Here is a 20356-nt window from a genome sequence, read left to right as displayed (position 1 = left end):
TGTCTGCAATTTTTTTCCGTCAACTGTGTTTTTGGTGGAAGGGAACCACCAAATCCTATGGGAGTAACTAGGAAAATCTTCTTTCTTTTGGTATATCTTTATAATGAGACACCGCATGTACAATATTAACCAACAGATATTCCAAACTTCTAAATCTTATTAATTATGTATGTCCTTCTAGTGCTTTATATTGTTAGATGTTGTATCGGTATGTTTACAAAGAAAAATTTATTTGCTTGACATGATGGAGTAAATCTATCTCTCCTCACAGAAGCGAGATTACATTGCATGGTTGCAATGTTTATTATACCATAGAATGGGATTTTGGTGTAAGGGAACCACCACATCCAGCATACTGAACATGGGAGATACTGGGAAAGTCTTCTTTTTTGGTATGTCCTTCTTTTGAATTATAATCATATCAGTTATATTCATCAAGTTCACAGTGGAATAATTTATTTGAATTGTGAAATGTGGGAAGGTTTTGTTATTTACAGCAGAGTTATCATGTTGTGTGGCAAGAAAGTTTATTCTCCATTCAATGTGTTTTCGGTTCAAATAAGACATAATGTGCACCTTACCAACTAACAGATTCTCGGATCTTAATAAATACATTTTTAGGAATGTCCTTCATTTACTTTAAATATTTAAAAATCAAATCTCAGTGACCACTATGAACAATCAATGTACATTACAATATGTAGCAAATCTTTATTTCTCCCAGCATGGAGATTCCATTGTACGAGTCCAATGTTTATTTTCCCATTGACTGGATACCTTGTGGAATGGAACAGCCACATGCATCATACTGACTATGGGACAAACTAGAAATCCTTGTTTTGTTTAGTATGCCCTTCTTTTAAATTTTATTCTTATCAGATATATTTCTCATGTTCTCAGTTAAATAATTTATTCTAATTGCAAAATGTAGTAAAGATTTTGTTCTTTACAGCAGGGTGATGTGGTTGTGATGCTACAAAGATTATTCTCCATTCAATGTGTTTTTGGTGCAAATGATACAAAACCTGCATCTTACCAACTTACAGATCTTTGGATCTTAATAAATATATTTTTTTTAGATATGTCTTTCATTTACTTTATATATTTAAAAATCATGTCAGAATGGTCAATGTACATTACAAAATGTTGTATATCTAAAAAATGTTGTATGTCTAACTTTCCTCACAACAGGGAGACTCCACTGTACTGGTATGTTTATTTTCCCATCGTCTACAGTCTGGTGGAAGGGAACCAAAATATGCACCATACTGACTATGGGAGATACTAGAAAGCCTTCTTTCTTTTGGTATGCCCTTCTATTAAATTTTATTCTTGTGCTTGTTTTGCTACAAATATTGTTCTCCATTCAATAATGTTTTATGCAAGTGAGACATGGTGTGCACCTTACCATCTTACAGACCTCCGGATCTTAATAAATATACATGTTAGGTATGCCATTCATTTACTTTAAAAATAAAGATTCCAAGACTTACCAAGCGGGAAAGCGCCGGCAGACAGGCACATGAACATGGCACATGTTCATGTGCCTGTCTGCCGGCGCTTTCCCGCTTGGTAAGTCTTGGAATCTTTATTTTTAATATATTTTTCCCATGTGGAAGTTTCTTTCTGTTTTATTTACATTCATTTACTTTATATATTTATAAATTATATCACAAAGGTCATTAAGGACAATCAATGTATATTACAATATGTAGTAAATCCTTATTTCCTCACAGTAGGGACATTCCATTCTACGGGTGCAATGTTCATTTTCCCATCGACTTGCAACCTGGTGGAAGGGAAACACCACAACCAGCATAATGGGTGTGGGAGATACTAGCTACCCTTCATTCTTTTGGTATAGCCTTCTTTAAAATTTAATTCTTTTCTAATATATCTCTCAAATTCAGTTTACTAGTGTTTTTGAATTACCAATTGTAGTAAAGTTTTTTTTCTTTTCTTTACGGCAATGTGATGTGGTTGTGTTGCTACAAAGATTATTCTCCATTCAATATGCGTTTAGTACAATTGAGACATAACATGCTCCTTACAAAGTTACAGGTATTCTGATCTTAATAAATATGCTTTTTTAGATGTTCTTCATTTACTTTACATATTTGTTATGCATATAAAAGGATCACTAAAAAGGATTAATGTACACTACAATATAGTAAATAGTAAATCTTGATTTTGTCACAGCAGGGAGCTTCCATTGTACAGGTGCAATGTTTATTTTCTGCTCTGCTGTGAATCTGGTAGAAGGGAACCACCACAACCAGCATAATGAGTGTGGGAGACACTAGCTAGCCTTCTTTCTTTTGGTATGTCCTTTTTTTAAATTTTATTATTTTCAGATATATTTCTTAAGTTCACAGTTTACTAGTTTATTGTAATTGCAAAATGTAGTAAGTTTTGTTCTAAGCAGCAGGCTGATGTAGCTGTGCGGCTACAGAGATTACTCTCCATTCAATGTATTTTTGGTGAAAGTGAGACACTAGAATGCCTTCTTTCTTTTGGTATGGCATTCTTTTAAATTTTATTCTAATTGGATATATATACGTCTCAAGTTCACATTTGAATAATTTATTCATTACAGCGGAGTGATGTGGTTGTGTTGCTATGAAGACTATTTTCCATTCAATTTGTTTTTGGTGCAAATGAGTCACAATGTTCACCTTAGCAACTAACAGATTGTTTGATCTTAATAAATATACTTTTTTAAGTTGTTGTATTGTTGTTGTTTTTGTTGTGGTCTTCAGTCCTGAGACTGGTTTGATGCAGCTCTCCATGCTACAATATCCTGTGCAAGCTTCTTCACCTCCCAGTACCTACTGCAACCTACATCGTTCTGAATCTGCTTAGTGTATTCATCTCTTGGTCTCCCTCTACGATTTTTACCCTCCACGCTGCCCCCCAATACTAAATTTGTGATCCCTTGATGCCTCAGGACATGTCCTACCAACTGGTCCCTTCTTCTTGTCAAGTTGTGCCACAAACTCCTCTTCTCCCCAATTCTATTCAATACCTCCACATTAGTAATGTGATCTACCCATCTAATCTTCAGCATTCTTCTGTAGCACCACATTTTGAAAGCTTCTATTCTCTTCTTGTCCAAACTATTTATCGTCCATGTTTCACTTCCATACATGGCTACACTCCATACAAATGCTTTCAAGAACAACTTCCTGACACTAAAATCTATACTCGATATTAACAAATTTCTCTTCTTCAGAAGTGCTTTACTTGCCATTGCCAGTCTACACTTTATATCCTCTCTACTTCAACCATCATCAGTTATTTTGATCCCCAAATAGCAAAACTCCTTCACTACTTTAAGTGTCTCATTTCCTAATCTAATTCCCTCAGCATCACCTGACTTAATTCGACTACATTCCATTATCCTTGTTTTTCTTTTGTTGATGTTCATCTTATACCCTCCTTTCAAGACACTGTCCATTCTGTTCAACTCCTCTTCCAAATCCTTTGCTGTCTCTGACAGAATTACAATGTCATCAGCGAACCTCTATGTTTTTATTTCTTCTCCATGGATTTTAATGCCTACTCTGAACTTTTCTTTTGTTTCCTTTACTGCTTGCTCAAAATGCAGATTGAATAACGTCAGATAAAGGTTACCACCCTGCCTCACTCCCTTCTCAACCACTACTTCCCTTTCATGCCCCTCAACTGTTATAACTACCATATGCTTTCTGTACAAATTGTAAATAGCCTGTCACTCTCTTTTTTTTACCCTGCCACCTTTAAAATTTGAAAGAGAGTATGCCAGTCAACTTTGTTAAAAGCTTTCTCTATGTCCACACATGCTAGAAACATAGGTTAGCCTTTCCTTAATCTTTCTTCTAAGGTAAGTCGTAGGGTTAGTATTGCCTCACGTGTTCCAACATTTCTACGGAATCCAAACTGACCCCAAGGTCAGCTTCTACACATTTTTCCATTTGTCTGTAAAGAATTCGTGTTAGTAGTTTGAAGCTGTGACTTATTAAACTGATAGTTTAGTAATTTTCACATCTGTCAACATCTGCTTTCTTTGGGATTGGAACTATTATATTCTTCTTGAAGTCTGAGGGTATCTCACCTGTCTCATACTTCTTGCTCACCGGATGGTAGAGTTTTGACAGGACTGGCTCTCCTAAGGCTGTCAGTAGTTCCAATGGAATATTGTCTACTCTTGGGGCCTTGTTACGACTCAGGTCTTTCAGTGCTCTGTCAAACTCTTCACACAGTATCATATCTCCCATTTCATCTTCATCTTCATCCTCTTCCATTTCCATAATATTGTCCTCAAGTACATCGCCCTCTATATACTCCTTCCACCTTTCTGCTATCCCTTCTTTGCTTAAGACTGGGTTTCCATCTGAGCTCTTGATATTCATACAAGTGGCTCTCTTTTATCCAAAGGTGTCTTTAATTTTCCTGTAGGTAGTATCTATCTTACCCGTAGTGAGATAAGCCTCTACATCCTTACATTTTTCCTCTAGCCATACTTTTTAGCCATTTTGCACTTCCTGTCGATCTCATTTTTGAGACGTTTGTATTCCTTTTTGCCTGTTTCATTTACTGCGTTATTATATTTTCTACTTTCATCAATTAAATTCAATGTTTCTTCTGTTACCCAAGGATTTCTACTAGCCCTCATCTTTTTTCCTACTTGATCCTCTGCTGTCTTCACTACTTCATCCCTCAGAGCTACACATTCTTCATCTACTGTATTTTTCCCCCATTCCTGTCAATTGTTCCCTTATGCTCTCCCTGAAACTTAAAACCCTTGGTTTAGTCAGTTTATCCAGGTCCCATCTCCTTAAATTCTCACCTTTTTGCAGTTTCTTCAGTTTTAATCTACAGTTCATAACTAATAGATTGTGGTCAGTGTCCACATCTGCCTCTAGAAATGTCTTACAATTTAAAACCTGGTTCCTAAATCTCTGTCTTACCATAATATAAGCTATCTGAAACATTATAGTATCTCCAGGATTCTTCCATGTATACAACCTTCTTTAATGATTCTTGAACCAAGTGTTAGGTATGATTAAGTTATGATCTGAGCAAAATTCAACCAGACGGCTCCCTCTTTCACTTCTCACCCCCAATCCACATTCACCCACTATGTTTCCTTCTCTTCCTTTTCCTGCTGTCGAATTCCAGTCACCCATGACTATTAAATTTTCATCCCTTCATTACCTAAATAATATCTTTAATCTCATTATACATTTCATCAATTTCTTCATCATCTGCAGAGTAAGTTGGCATATAAATTTGTACTACTGTTGTAGGCATGGTCTTTCATGTCTATCTTGGCCACAATAATGCGTTTACTATGCTGTTTGTAGTAGCTTACCTGCACTCCTATTTTTTTATTTATTAGTAAACCTACTCCTGCATTACCACTATTTCACTTTTTATTTACAACCCCATATTCACCTGACCATAAGTGTTGTTCCTCCTGCCACCGAACTTCACTAATTCCCACTATATCTAACTTTAACCTAGCCATTTCCCTCTTTAAATTTTCTAACCTATCTGCCCGATTAAGGGATCTGACATTCCATGCTCCGATCAGTAGAATGCCAGTTTTATTTCTCCTGATAATGGCGTCCTCTTGAGTAGTCCCCATTTAGAGACCCAAATATGGGACTATTTTAGCTCTGGAATATTTTACCCAGCAGGATGCCATCGTCATTTAACCATACAGTACAGCTGCACGTCCGCAGGAAAAATTATTGCTGTAGTTTCCCCTTGCTTTCTGCCGTTTGCAGTAGCAGAACAGCAAGGCCGTTTTGGTTAGTGTTACAAGGCCATATCAGTCAATCATCAAGACTGTTGCCACTGCAACTACTGAAAAGTCTGCTGCCCCTCTTGAGGAACCACACGTATGTCTGGCCTCTCAACATATACCCTTCCATTGTGGTTGCACCTACGGTATGGCGATCTGCATCACTGAGGCATTGAGGCATGCAAGCCTCCCCACTAACGTCTAGGTCCATGGTTCATGGGAGGGGGGGGGGGGGGGTGACTAGTATGTCCTTCATTTACTCTATATATTTAAAAACCATATAAAAATGATTTACTAGGAACAATCAATGTACATTTCAATATGTAGTAAAGCTTTATTTCCTTACAGCAGGGAGATTCCATTGTACAGATGCAATGTTTATTTTCCCATCAACTGGAAATCTTAGATTAGATTAGTTTTTCAGTCTATAGATCCATGCTGAGGAGATCCTCATGGATGTGGAAAATGTCAATTATTTTTTTCATATTTTTATTTTATTTAAAGCTGTAATAACAATAATAATAGCATGAGTATATACAATACATCCTATTCTTAAGCTGATATAACAATGCTAATACATCTACATCTACATGACTACTCTGCAATTCACATTTAAGTGCTTGGCAGAGGGTTCATCGAACCACAATCATACTATCTCTCTACTATTCCACTCCCTAACAGCGAGGGGGAAAAACGAACACCTAAACCTTTCTGTTCGAGCTCTGATTTCTCTTATTTAATTCTGATGATTATTCCTACCTATGTACGTTGGGCTCAACAAAATATTTTCGCATTCGGAAGAGAAAGTTGGTGACTGAAATTTCGTAAAAAGGTCTCGCTGCGACGAAAAACGTCTATGCTGTAATGACTTCCATCCCAACTCGTGTATCATATCTGCCACACTCTCTCCCCTATAACGTGATAATACAAAACGAGCTGCCCTTTTTTGCACCCTTTCGATGTCCTCCGTGAATCCCACATGGTAAGAATCCCACACCGCGCAGCAATATTCTAACAGAGGACGAACGAGTGTAGTGTAAGCTGTCTCTTTAGTGGACTTGTTGCATCTTCTCAGTGTCCTGCCAATGAAACGCAACCTTTGGCTCGCCTTCCCGACAATATTATCTATGTGATTCTTCCAACTGAAGTTGTTCGTAATTTTAACACCCAGGTACTTAGTTGGATTGACAGCCTTGAGAATTGTACTATTTATCGAGTAATCGAATTCCAACGGATTTCTTTTGGAACTCATGTGCATCATCTCACACTTTTCCTTATTTAGCGTCAACTGCCACCTGACACACCATACAGCAATATTTTCTAAATCGCTTTGCAACTGATACTGGTATTCGGATGACCTTACTAGACGGTAAATTACAGCATCATTTGAAAACAATCTAAGAGAACTGCTCAGATTGTCACCCATGTCATTTATATAGATCAGGAACAGCAGAGGTCCCAGGACGCTTCCCTGGGGAACACCTGATATCACTTCAGTTTTACTCGATGATTTGCAGTCTATTATTACGAACTGCGACCTTCCTGACAGGAAATCACGAATCCAGTCGCACAACTGAGACGATACCCCATAGCTCCGCAGCTTGATTAGAAGTCGCTTCTGAGGAACAGTGTCAAAAGCTTTCCGGAAATCTAGAAATACGGAATCAGCTTGAGATCCCTTGTCGATAGCGGCCATTACTTCGTGCGAATAAAGAGCTAGCTGCGTTGCACAAGAGCGATCTTTTCTGAAGCCATGCTGATTACGTGTCAATAGATCGTTTCCTTTGAGGTGATTCATAATGTTTGAATACAGTATATGCTCCAAAACCCTACTGCAAACCGACGTCAATGATATAGGTCTGTAGTTAAATGGATTACTCCTACTACCCTTCTTGAACATTGGTGCGACCTGTGCAATTTTCCAATCTGTAGGTACAGATCTATCGGTGAGCGAGCGGTTGTATATGAGTGCTAAGTAGGGAGCTATAGTATCAGCGTAATCTGAAAGGAAACTAATTGGTATACAATCTGGACCTGAAGACTTGCCCGTTTCAAGCGATTTGAGTTGATTCGCAACCCCTAAGGTATCTACTTCTAAGAAACTCATGCTAGCAGATGTTCGTGTTTCAAATTCTGGAATGTTCCATTCATCTTCCCTGGTGAAGGAATTTCGGAAAACTGCGGTCAATAACTCCGCTTTAGCGGCACAGTCGTCGGTAACAGTACCATCGGCACTGCACAGCGAAGGTATTGACTGCGTCTTGCCGCTTGTGTACTTTACATACGACCAGAATTTCTTCGGTTTTTCTACCAAATTTCGAGACAATGTTTCGTTGTGGAACCTATTAAAGGCATCTGGCATCGAAGTACGTGCCAAATTTCGAGCGTCTGTAAATTTTAGCCCATGTTCGGGATTTCGCGTTCTTCTGAACTTCGCATGCTTTTTCCGTTGCCTCTGCAACAGCGTTCGGACCTTTTTTGTGTACCACAGGGGATCCGTTCCATCTCTTACCAATTTATGAGGTATGAATATCTCAATTGCTGTTGGTACTATATCTTTGAATTTGAGCCACATCTCGTCTACATTCGCATAGTCAGTTCGGAAGGAATGGAAATTGTCTTTTAGGAAGGCTTCTAGTGACACTTTATCCGCTTTTTTAAATAAAATTATTTTGCGTTCATTTCTGATGGATTTGGAAGAAACTGTATTGAACCTAGCTACAACTACCTTGTGATCACTAATCCCTGTGTCAGTCATGATGCTCTCTATCAGCTCTGGATTGTTTGTAGCTAAGAGGTCAAGTGTGTTTTCGCAACCATTTACAATTCGCGTGGGTTCGTGGACTAACTGCTCGAAATAATTTTCGGAGAAAGCATTTAGGACAATCTCGGAAGACGTTTTCTGCCTACCACCAGTTTTTAACAAGTATTTTTGCCAACATACCGAGGGTAGGTTGAAGTCCCCACCAACTATAACCGTATGAGTGGGGTATTTATTTGTTACGAGACTCAAACTTTCTCTGAACTGTTCCGCAAGGAGCCAATTATTAACTTAAGTCGGCTGTTAAGTATAACCTCCACCCATACCAATTCGCATGGAGTATCTACTTCGACTTCACTGCAAGATAAACCACTACTGACAGACACAAACACTCCACCACCAATTCTGCCTAATCTATCTTTCCTGAACACCGTCTGAGACTTCGTAAAAATTTCTGAAGTACTTATTTCAGGCTTTAGCCAGCTTTCTGTACCTATAACGATATCAGCTTCTGTGTTTTCTATTATCCCTTGAAGCTCAGGGACTTTCCAGCGCAACTACAACAATTTACAACTATAATTCCGACTGTTCCTTGATCCAAGCACGTGCTGTAATTGCCAAGCACCCTTTGACATTGCAGCCCACCCCGTACTTTCCCGAGGCCTTCTAAGCTAAAAAACCGCCCAGTCCACGCCACACAGCCTCCGCTACCCACGTAGCCGCCAGCTGAGTGTAGTGAACTCCTGACCTATTCAGCGGAACCCGAAACCCCACCACCCTATGGCGCAAGTCAAGGAATCTGCAGACAACACGGTCGCAAAACCGTCTGAGCCTCTGATTCAGACCCTCCACCCGGCTCTGCACCAAAGGTCCGCAGTCGGTTCTGTCAACGATGCTGCAGATGGTGAGCTCTGCCTTCATCTCGTAAGCAAGACCGGCAGCCTTCACCAAATCAGATAGCCGCTGGAATCCAGAGAGAATTTCCTCAGATCCAAAGCGACACACGTCATTAGTGCCGACATGTGCCATCACCTGCAGCTGGCTGCACCCTGTGCTCTTCATGGCATCCGGAAGGACCCTTTCCACATCAGAATGACTCCTCCCTGAATGCACACCGAGTGCACACTGGATTTCTTCCCCTCCTTAGCCGCCGTATCCCTAAGGGACCCCATTACGCGCCTAACATTGGAGCTCCCAACTACCAGTAAGCCCATCCTCTGCGATTGCTCGTACCTTGAAGGCTGAGAATGATCCTCTGAAACAGGGCAGGCAGCTGCATCTGACTCAGCCAGAGACAGTGCCTGAAACCGGTTTGTCAGACGCATCGGGGAGGCCTTCTGATCAGCCTCCGGGGACGTCTTTCGCTGCCTGCCACACCTTGGAACGACCTCCCAATCAACCACAACTAATAGTGTGAGTATATACGAAACATCATTTGTTTCTATTAAAAAATTTGTCAGTGGAATTGAAAGAGTAGGCCACTAGTAAGTCTTTCATGCTCGTTTAAAAACTGATTCTCATTTGTAACTAAATTTTTTATTTTTGCTGGCATATTATTGAAGATAAGTGTTTCTCAGTAGTTGACCCCCTTTTTGATCTAAAGTAATTGCTTTTAAGACTTTGTGCAGATCATTTTTGTTCTTGGTATTTTATGTATGAACTGAGCTGTTTGTTGGAAAAAGAGATATATTACTTAAGACAAATTTCATTAAGGAGTAAATAAACAGAGAGGCAGTAGTTAGTGTACCCAGTTCTCTGAAGAGGTATGTACAGGACGTCCATGAATTTACTCCACAAATAATACGTATTACATGCTTTTGTACTCTAAAAACTTTTGTTTGACTTGAAGCTCTTTCATTTTTATGTAACCTATGTCTGCTACCACTCGAATTACAACCACAGATTTATTGAGGTGTTACTGCAGTTCTGTGGTGTGCTTTTCGCAACTGAATTTATTATCAAGTTGTAATCTCAGGAATTTAAGACTGTCAACATCTTCTGTCTGCTCTTCTTCATACTTTATGCATTTACTGGGTGGAAACCTCTTACAGGTTCTGAATTGGATATAGTGAGTCTTTTCGAAGTTTAATGTTGGCTTTAAACCATTTATTATTATCCATGAAAATATCATTTACAGATCTTTCTAAAACTACACTCGACATACTATTTATTGCAGTACTTGTGTCATCTGGAAACAAAATGAACTCTGCTTCTGGCTGTGTAACTGATGAGAGATCATTAATGTGCACAGGAAAAAAGCAATGGCCCTAAGATGAATCCTTGTGGGATATCACATGTAATTTCTTCCCATTCTGATGACTGATGACTTAATTCACTAGTCCCTTGCACTGACACCCTTTGTTTCCTGTTACCAAGGTATGACTTGAACCATTTTGCAGCACTGCCGTGACACCATAGAATTCTAATTCATTTAAAAGGATGTTGTGGTTCACACAGTCAAATGCCTTTGACAAATCACAGAAAATACCTGCTGCTTATAATTTGTTATTTAATGAATTAAGTACATTTTCACTGTAGGTGTAAATAGCCATCTCGATATCAGAACCCTTCAGAAATCCAAAGTGTGTTCTTGCTTATATGTTATTTGTGGTCAGATGGTTGAGAAGCTGCCTATACATTACTTTTTCTAAAATTTTTGAGAATGCTGGCAAAAATGAAATCAGTCTGTAGTTTGATGTTATCTCTTTATCCCCACTTTTGAATAGAGGCTTAACATCTGCATATTTTAGCCAATCAGGAAATGTCCCAGTTATAATAGACTGGTTACACAAGTAACTTCGAATTGTACTAAGCTCACAAGACTTTGCCATAATTAACTTTGTTGATATGAATAGATTATAATTTCCTGCAGCTGCTTGGTAAATAGTCACTATTATATAGGATCTGTTATTGAACTCTACATCTGTTGCACATGCTTCTAGATGCTGCTCTAAACAGAATTTATTAATGTTAGTATTCTTGATTTTATGGTAGTTTTTAATGAATGTGGCAACTCCTCCTCCATTCATATCTACTCTGCAGATGTAGGAAGCTAGCATATATCCTGAAATCTGGTGGAAGGGAACCACCACTTGCAGCATACTGAATATGGGAGATACTAGAAAGCCTTCATCCTTTTCGTTTGCCCTTATTTTAAATTTTATTCTTATCAGATTATTGTTTCTCAAGTTCACAACTGAATAGTTTATTCGAATTGCGAAATGTAGGTAAAGTTTTTTTTTCTTTTTTTTTTCTTTTTTTTTTTTTTTAAAAAAAAAACGCAGGGTGATGTCGTTGTGTGGCTACAAAGGTTACTCTCTATTCAATGTGTTTTGGGTGCAAATGAGCCTCAACGTGCACCTACCAACTAACAGATCTTCAGATTGTAATAAATATACTTGTTTGAGTTACTACAAAAATTATTCTCCATTCAACGTGTTTTTGTGCAAATGTGCCACGAAGTTGTAATGTTCAAACAGGCAACAAAAGTATCGCCACTGCTAATGGCGAACTGCTGTTGCTTTGTAGTTGCATGTGTGAACTCTTAGTTTTCGGTGACGCCATTTAAGAAGCGCAACTTTTGTCACGCCACAAACAGTTGAACTTGGTTCTACTTTGTTGCACCATTTTGCCTTCTCCACAATCGAATAACGTCATTCCATTGCTACCTCGTGGCTGGATTCAAACCATTCTAGTGCGTATTCGTTCGTAGATAGTGCTTTTGTTTGGGAGTTTGCTATTAATATGCTGAAAAAGTGGTCAACAGCGACAATTATGAGATTCTTGGAAGTGTATCAAGAACGAGAATGCCTTTGGAACCACAAAAGCGAACCATACAAAGACAGAAATTTGAGAGATGCTGCTTTAATTGAAATAGTAAACAGTATGCGTTAATATGTACCTGGAATTGATGTAGCTACAACAAAATTAAAAATTCGAAATGCTTACATGAATGAACATAAAGAAGTACTGAAATCACTTAAGAGTGGTGCATCTACAGACGGTATTTATAAACCCAGCCTTGCTTGGTTTGAAGCTGCAGACCGGTTCTTATAACGTGTAGTCGAGACAAGAGAGATGAGAAACACTTTGGTAAGTAATATTTTATATTTATTATGTTTCCAAAACATCTTATTTAGTAATATGTACAGCCGTTTAATCAGCCGAGACAGGTGACGCCATTTTGTGAACTGCGCAATTACGAAGAATTTGTGGCGTCCTGTGTGAACGGTAGCTCAATGCGCCACTCCAGAATGACTTGACTTGTGGCGGTACTTTCGTTGCGTGTGTGAACCCGGCTTAATGAACGACTGAAACTATCGATACAATCCACAAGGTATATATGTGTTGCTGTGAATCGACATGAAAGAACAGTTATATATAAAATTACTGTGAACTTTAATTATGTCAACATAGACAGATATATTATCGCTCTATTATAAAAACTAATAATTTGCAGGACAATAATATTATGCATTGCTGCAGAACTATTTGAGAACTCTATTCAATTTTCACACTGTTTTCATAGATGTATACGTGCGATGTAAAAAATATGTATGTCAATTCATGTTGGTACACCTGCGTACTTTGTAAGGTCATGGATTGTTGAGGCAGAAACAGTTACGTTATACTAAGTCCAAGAGACAGTGTCATGAGAAGTCATGAGAAATGGAAAATTTTGAGAAAATTCGTGTTGATGAACATTTTGAGACAACGACTTATGCTGGGAAAGCTTATTTTGGTGAAGTACTGATTGTTATGAAGATGATATTACGAAAATATATAATATGGAAGCCATTAAACAGTATCAGTTACGTAGCATATTACAAACCCAAGGACCCATTGTAGTAACAATTACAGCAAATCCAGAAGTTACCCCTAGACAAAGAGTATTCATGGTGAGGTAATTAAATTATTTAATGTTCGTACTGTGAAGTTACCTTCTCTTTAAGTCTCTTATGCTCTGTTAATAGAGTGAACAGACTGACGGGGACTTGTGGTCCACTATTGAAACCAGGAAGACCTCACGGGTTTTTAAACACGTGTCATAATTTGATATAAAATAATTGATGATATTCAATATTTCTTCCCCGGACGAGAGAGGTACAATACATATGGGAACTTCCTGCCCGGGATTCAAATTGAATTGTTCGAACTGATACTTGTTCTATGTTCACAGATAACAATAGGTACAGTAACAGTAAATCAACCAATAAAGGGGAAGAGGAAAAGGAATCCAATGACGAAGGCAAATAACATATTTTAAAGTACGGAAGCAATTAAGAAACAACAAAATTAGGCCTACAGTTAACGGCAAGACCATGCGAAAAACAAGGTAAGTGCATATATTGATTTGTTCATGTTGTTGACTGTTTTTAGACGTATTTTGTGGGTTAATAAGTTTAAAAATTTCTTGCTTTAAAATGACGTTAATGGAGGATATGACATACAATCTTGTTGCTGGGGGGGGGGGGGGGGGAGGGGGGTTAGGCAAATTCGAATGCAAGTGGCGAGGTTTGTACCAGTACAGGAATGGAGTTATCAAAAAATGTCGTCGAAGAATTAGATACATCCACGATGTTGCGATTACTTTTAAAACAAAATTCTGAATTTAAGAACGTAATTGAAAATAAAAGTGTCTGGAATTGTTAGCAAATGCAAAACGTGTAGAAGTAAAACTTTCGAAAGAAAATAGCCAAGTGGCTGAGCAATTCGTTAAAGGAACTGAAAGTATCAGATCTGACATGGAATTAATGAAAATTAATTTAGAATAACGTGCAAATAAGATTGAGGATAGGGTGTCAACGTAGAAGTTACGCTCAATAAAGTCAAACTAACGATCAAACGGGAAGCGGAAGAAACCGCAAAAATTTTCGAAGTATTTGCAAATGAAAGGAAAATTAGATAGGGGGGTAATGATTACCGGAATTGAGTTGCATACGAAAAATTTCTAAACTTACAGAGGAGGAAATGGTTACCAGAATGGAGTTGCATACGAAAAATTTCTATGGCAAATTGTCAATACTTGAAAACAATGTTGTGGAAAAAGTAAAGACTGTCGGGAATCATGTAGAGTGTTGTAACGCCGTAATTAAAGACAATGAGAATGAGGTAGCATGATTACAGAAACAACTGAGATTTGGGATAATTTAGCCATGAAATCGGTGGCGACTCCTTTTAGCGGATTTTGGCCAGGTGTTGACGTGCGTAATTTTCCAGGGGTCGAAAAATTACACTCGGTTGACTTGATTATGAATTGTAGTGACAATTTTGGTATGAAATGAAAGAGTGGAAATTATCGAAGTAATTATAATGGGAACAATGAAAATTATCAGCAAAATCGACATTATAACTGCCAGGGAAATTCCAATACTGAAAGCAAGGGCAACTGGAGACGAAATGAGAACAGGGCAAGAAATAATTATGTGTGGAATGGGAATAGACAATGGGAAAATTCAGAGAGAAGACAAGATGGGATTGTGCAAGGGCTGTTAAACTACGAGCCATTCCGATGAGGGCCTGTCAGTTTGGGACGAACAGATAAAACTTCAGAAATGCGGCTATTAGAAACCAAAGTAGGCATATAATAATAATTATTATTTTATTGTTGTTCGGCTGATTACAGCAATAGCAAAGTCAAGAGCATATATTTCTATATAAACTACTATATTGATGTAAATTGGTTAACATAAAATAGGTACACGTTAGAATACAATATTTTCATCTTCAAAGAATTCACAAATGGTATAAAATGGATTGTTCACTAGTAGCTTGTATAATTTAGCTTTAAAGATATTTACAGGCAGTTCTTTAAAGTCAGCACTTAGTCTATTAAACATCCTTAGTCCAAGAACTAGGTAAGAGTTATGCGGTTTTGATAATCTATGATATGATACGTCTACAGATGTTCTGTTTCTAGTATTATGACTATGAATATCATTTCTCAACACAAAATTTCTTTTGCTAGTTTCTTCCTTTGATTAATACCTTTATCACTTATATTCATCAATTTCACAGTGGAGTAATTTATTTGAATCGTGAAATGTGGGTAAATGGTTGTTGTTTACAGCAGGGTCATCTGGTTGTATGGCCAGAAAGCAGATTGTCCATTCAATGGGTTTTTGGTGATATTTTACACCACATGCACCTTACTGAACACCGAATATTCGGAATTTGATAAATCTTCTTGTTTTGGTATCTCCTTCATTTGCTTTATATTTTTAAAAATCTTATTTCAATGGTCACTAAAAATAAACATTGCGCTGCACAAATTGTAGTACATGTTTCATACCTCTCATCAGGGATATTCCGTTTCATGACTGCTATGTTTGTTCAAACATCGAGTGTAATTTGGTTGGATGGGAATCACCACTCCAAGCGTTCTGATTATTGGAGTTATTAGAAAGACTTTTTTTCTTTTGCTAGGTGCTTCTTTTGATTGTTACCTTTATCACTTATATTCACCAATTCCACAATGGATTAATGTATTTGTATCGTGAAGTGTGTTTATGTGTTTGTTGTTTACAGCAGGGTCATCTGGTTTTATGGCTAGAAAGCAGATTCCCCATTCAATGGGTTTTTGGTGATATTTTACACCACATGAACCTTACTGAACACCGAATGTTCGGAATTTGATAAATTTTCTTGTTTTAGTATCTCCTTCATTTGCTTTATATTTTTAAAAATCTTATTGCGATGGTCACTAAAAGTAATCAATGTGCTGCACAAAATGTGGTATATGTTTCTTCCCCATCAATAGAGAGATTTCGTTTCATCACTACATGTGTTCTACCATCAAGTGTGATTTTGTTGGATGGGAACCACCACTCCGAGTATTTTGACCATCGAATTATTAGGAAAGACTTCATTGTTTTGCTAGGTGCTTCCTTTGATTGATACTTTTATCACCTATATTCATTGATTTCACAGTGGAGTAATTTATTTGAATCGTGAAATGTGGGTAAATGTTTGTTGTTTACAGCAGGGTCATCTGGTTGTAAGGCCAGAAAGCAGATTCTCCATTAAATGGGTTTTTGGTGCAGATTGGACACCACATGCACTTTACTCAATAACAGATGTTCGGAATTTGATATATCTTCGTTTATAGGTATCTCCTTAATTTGCTTTATATTTTCAAAAATCTTATTGCAGTGATCATTAAAAATAATCAATGTGCTGCACAAATTGTAGTACATGTTTCTTCCCTCTCAGCAGAGAGATTCTGTATCGTGACTGCTATGTTTGTTCAAACATCGAGTGTGATTTTGTTGGATGGGAACCACCAGTCCGAGCATCCTGAGTATCGGAGTTATTAGGAAAGTCCTGTTTCTTTTGCTAGGACCTTCATTGGATTGTTACCCTTATAACTTATATTCATGTATTTCGCAGTGGGGTAATGTATTTGAATCGTTAAATGTGTGTAAATGTTTGTTGTATAGAGCAGGGTCATCTGGTTGTATGGCCAGAAAACAGATTCTCCATTAATGGGTTTTTGGTGCAGATTGGACACCACATGCATTTTACTGATTAACGAATGTTCGGACTTTGATAAATGTTCTTGTTTAGCTAGCTCCTTCGTTTGCTTTATATTTTGAAATACCTTATTTCAATGGTGTTTAAAAATAATCAATGTGGTGCAGAAATTGTGGTACATGTTTCGTACCTCTCATCAGGGAGATTCTGTTTTAGTTAGTTATATTACTTGTTCCATGGGTCATGAACACGATTCTTTCGTAATGATGTGGAACGTGTCAAGGTACACAAGATTCATTTATCCCAAGTAATAATTGTTAGTCTTATGTACGGTACAATTGTTAAAGCTTACTGTATTTCTTTGGCCTATGTCAAAAAATTCATCTATGGAGGAGAAGGAGTTGTCATTCCGGAATTCTCTTAACTTACTTTTGAATGCCGATTGTTTGTCTGTCAGACTTTTGATATTGTTTAGCAATTGACCAAAAATCTTTGTGGCAGTAGAATTGACCCCCTTTTGTGCCAATGTCAAATTCAATGAACGGTAGTGAAGGTCACCCTGTCTCCTAGTATTGTAGCTGTGGAGTGTGCTATTAATTCTGAAGTGATCTGGGTTACTAACAACAAATTTCATTAGGCTGTATATATATATTGTGAAGCTACTGGCAATATCCCTAATTCTTTAAATAATTGTCTACAAGATGATCTTGGATGAGCCCCAGACATTATTCTGATAACACGTGTTTTTGTGCAATAAATACCTTCTTTCTTAGTGATGAATTGCCCCAAAAGATGATTCTGTAAGAAAGCAACGAATGAAAATATGCGTGGTAAGCTAACTTACTGATGTGCTTGTCTCCAAAATTTGCAATGACACTAATAGCATAGGTAGCTGAGCTCAATCGTTTCAGTAGATTGTCAATGTGTGTCTTCCACTTTAAATTCTGATCAATACAGACACCCAGAAATTTTGAACGATCTGCTTTAGCTAAAGATTTTCCCCCACACTCTATATTTATTTCCGGTGGTATGCCTTTCCCTGTACTGAACTGTATGTACAGTGTTTTTTCAAAGTTCAATGAAAGTCCATTTGCGGAAAACCACCTAATAACTCTTTGAAAAACATTATTTGCATTTTCCTCAGCTGATTCTTGCTTTTTAGGCTTGATTACAATACTTGTGTCATCTGCAAAGAGGACCAAGTTTGCATCTTCATGAATATAATTAGGCAAGTCATTAACATATATTAAAAACAATAAATTCCCCAAGACAGAACCCTGTGGTACCCCATTCTTGATACATCCCCAGTCTGAATAATCTGCTGCCCTTTGTGTACTATGTGGGTTTACTGTTTCAACCTTCTGCATTCTACCAGTTAAATATGAAGTGAACCGTCTGTGTACTGAACCATTCATTCCATAGTACTTCAGCTTATCTAAGAGGATTTCATGACCCACACAATCAAAAGCCTTAGAGAGATCACAGAAAATCCCAATTGGTGATGTTCTACTATCCAGAGCATTTAAAATTTGATCAGTGAAAGTGTGTATAGCACTATCTGTTGAAACACCTTTCTGAAAACCGAACTGACATTTTGTTGAAACGTTATTCCCACTAATGTGTAAAGTTACTCTTGAGTACATTACTTTTTCAAACACTTTTGAGAAGGATGTCACAAGCGAAATAGGACGATAATTGTTGATGTCTGTCTTGTCACCTATTTTATACAAGGGTTTAACTATGGCCTATTTCAATCTGTCAGGAAATATTCCCTGATTCAATGAGCTATTATATATGTGGCTAAGAACTCGACTTATCAGGTGTGGACAAGATTTTAGTATTCTATTGGAGATACCATCAGTTCTATGTGAGTTTTTATTCTTCAGTGAATTTATTTTTTTCTTAATTTCAGACGGTGAGGTGGGTAGGATTTCAATTTCATTTGTTTGCACCGGGAATGCCACTTTCATATGGAGTTCTGCCCTATCTGGTGAGCAGCTGGTGCCTATATTTTCCACTACATTTATAAAATGATTATTAAAAATATTTTCAACCAGTGATTTTTCATTTATAAGCTTTTCATTGTGCTTAACAGTAATACTGTTGTCCTGTGACCTTGGTTGCCCTGTTTCCCTTTTAACTATATTCCATATTGTTTTGTCATCAGAGGTGCTAATCTCAGACTTGATACACATACTTCTGGATTTTTTTATAACTTTCCTTAATATATTACAATATTTCTTATAATTGTTGAGCTTTTCTGCATCTCGACTTATTCTAGTGTCTTGGTATAGTTCCCATTTCCGGCTACAAGAAATTTTAATCCCTTTAGTCAGCCATGGTTTTTTATCAAGTTTATTTGAATTATGATTCACTAATTTCTTAGGAAAACTGTTTTCAAATATGCCCACAAGTTTATCATGGAATAAGTTAAATTTAACATTTGCATCAGGTTCCCGATAAACATCCTCCCAGTCTACCCTTTTCAAGCTTTCCTTAAATTGTTGAATTGTTATATGGTTAATTGGGCGTATTATTTTGTTTGGTTTTTTTCACATTACTGTATGGAGCAAAGTCATGAATTGAAAGTAGCTGTGCATCGTGATCAGAAAGCCCGTTCTTAATAGGATAGGTGCTTACTTCTTTTAATTTATCTTGGTCTATGAAAATGTTATCTATCAGGGTGCTACTGTCTTGTACAATATGAGTAGGAAGATCAATGACTGATGTCAGATTGTAAGAGCAAAGTAATAGTTCAAGGTCGTTCTTCTTGCTTGAGTGTTTAAGAAAATCTACGTTAAAATCTCCACAAATGATAATGTGTTTTCCCTTTTCTGACAGATAACACAGCAAGAGATCTAGGTTTTTAAGAAACATTTGAAAATTTCCAAGTGGGGACCTATACACAGTCACAATTATGAATTTACCACTGTCCAATTTAAGCTCACAAGCGCATACTTCAATGTGCTGTTCTACACAGAATTTTGCGGTTTCTCTGTTTTTAAAATTATGTTCCCCCTTAACATAAATGGCAGCTCCTCCTTTCTCCATATTGTCTCTACAAAAATAAGTTGCTAGTTTATACCCATTAATATTTCCATTTTCCATTTGTGTAGTTATATGATGTTCAGACAGGCACAGTACATCAACTTCTGTTGTATTTTTAATATTCTCAAAACAAATTATTAGTTCGTCTGTTTTGTTCCTTAATCCCCTGATATTTTGGTGAAATATATTAACATAACTGTTTCCTCTACCTTTATTCGAACCATTTATTTTTTTTACCTTTAAGAGCTGCCCGTCTGGACATTTTGTTCAACCTAAAAAAAGGTGCT

The 20356-nt window shown here is 37.3% G+C and overlaps 1 long non-coding RNA gene across 1 annotated transcript in view; it reads left to right on the top strand.

Moving 5' to 3' along the window:
- The first annotated feature begins 279 nt into the window (after window positions 1-279).
- Window positions 280-20356, top strand: part of LOC126314080 (uncharacterized) — a 100922-nt gene continuing 80845 nt past the window's right edge. Inside the window, exons 1-3 of the long non-coding RNA XR_007555582.1 lie at window positions 280-392; window positions 9814-9962; window positions 13729-13884. This is a non-coding gene — a long non-coding RNA (uncharacterized LOC126314080). The remainder of the gene's footprint in view (window positions 393-9813; window positions 9963-13728; window positions 13885-20356) is intronic.

Source organism: Schistocerca gregaria, unplaced genomic scaffold, assembly GCF_023897955.1.
Source record: "Schistocerca gregaria isolate iqSchGreg1 unplaced genomic scaffold, iqSchGreg1.2 ptg000528l, whole genome shotgun sequence".
Lineage (NCBI taxonomy): Eukaryota > Metazoa > Arthropoda > Insecta > Orthoptera > Acrididae > Schistocerca > Schistocerca gregaria.
The sequence above is the reverse complement of the archived record's forward strand: the minus strand, read 5'-3'. Positions and strand labels throughout refer to the sequence as shown.